The sequence below is a fragment of the Sinocyclocheilus anshuiensis genome, unplaced genomic scaffold, assembly GCF_001515605.1.
Source record: "Sinocyclocheilus anshuiensis isolate Anshui unplaced genomic scaffold, SAMN03320099.WGS_v1.1 C32725354, whole genome shotgun sequence".
NCBI classification, from domain to species: domain Eukaryota; kingdom Metazoa; phylum Chordata; class Actinopteri; order Cypriniformes; family Cyprinidae; genus Sinocyclocheilus; species Sinocyclocheilus anshuiensis.
In genome coordinates, this window is record NW_015619532.1 from 1 (window position 1) to 1352 (window position 1352).

At 39.3% G+C, this 1352-nt stretch overlaps 1 long non-coding RNA gene across 1 annotated transcript; it reads right to left on the reverse strand.

Annotated features, from left to right (window-relative positions):
• Positions 1 to 57: 57 nt before the first annotated feature.
• LOC107682926 (uncharacterized) lies at positions 58 to 1151 on the reverse strand. Its single transcript, XR_001633624.1, has 3 exons — positions 442 to 1151; positions 222 to 267; positions 58 to 131 (listed from the first exon to the last, which is right to left on the reverse strand). It is a non-coding gene; the product is annotated as an uncharacterized LOC107682926 (long non-coding RNA).
• Between the last annotated feature and the right edge of the window lie 201 nt (positions 1152 to 1352).

Here is a 1352-nt window from a genome sequence, read left to right on the forward strand (position 1 = left end):
TTCTACTTGATGTAGTTGGAGTTGTCTAATAAAGACTTCCTTTTCCCTCGCAATTGGATCTTGTGTTTCTGTTTCATGACACTAAGGGCTGTTGATCCTCGGTTATTCGTTGCAGCATTCAAGCACATTATCTGCAACATATAAATTTAGTGATACAACGACCCATCATATAAAAATTAGGGTAACTTCAGTGATGGAAGAAAACACCATACTTCTCTTACCTTCCTAGAGTATCCATCCACTGCTCCAAAAATTACTATGTTGTACCTATTAAGCAAAGATTTCAGCACAAAATGAGAATGTTGCATTTGGATTTCTACTAATACAGTGCAAAAAGATATGGGTTTATATGTTTCATAATCAAAAAAATTGATTCTTTCATCTAATGTTAATAAATAATAAATACTCTTAGGAGTATATGACAATGAAAAATGACAAAACCTTATTAACTTGTGGTTAGTATCCACATGCCAGAGAGACAGGGGCCCTCTCACAGAATATGTGCGGTGTACCACACATCCCAATCCGTACATTCTGGATAGGACTCCTATCGAATCCACTTCGTGCATTGAAGCAGCTACTCTTCTCTACTGAATGTGAATCCCCATGGATTGAAGCCTACCTTTGACCATTCGGTATCCAGCAGAGGGCATTTCATTTTTAATCTGGGCAACCAATCTATCGAGGTCTTGATCACTGATGTTACTGTACGTTTTCGGGGAAAACCCAAATTCTAATAAGTCTACGGATAGTGCGACCTGAAATGCCCAGAAGTTTTGCAATGCAGCGTACAGAGAGGTTTAGTTCACAAAGCTCAGCCAAAGTCTCCATTTCAATGTTGTATTTTGGACGCCCTGTCCTGCCAGCCACGGTAGTTACTTCTGTCTGTGGGGCGGTAAGTTCTATTTGCTGTCTGACGAGTGAAAAGAGCTCCTGCAGCGCCTGGATGATTGGTGATGGCACATCAACATGTCTTGACAGGATCTGACATAGGTACATTTCTTGACGACATGTAAATTCCAGGAAATCAAGATCAACTGGTGTTCTTATGAGGGCTAATTCTAATTTGAACAACAGTCTTGAAAAGATTTGAAATCTCAGAATGTCCTATAAACACAAAGACAAAGAAGTATCAGCAAACAAGCCTTTAAAATAATACTGTTATTCTACATCTTCATTTAACCATAATAAAAGTTCACTATCCAGTAAATATATATAACAAACAACATATATAAAAACAATATATATATATTGTGACGAGCGTCCCAAAGCTGCATCAGCGTCGCCCTGGAAACGTGCGAGGAGCACCTGGCCATCCTCATCATAGGCTGATCGGTCACAGCTGCAGCTCA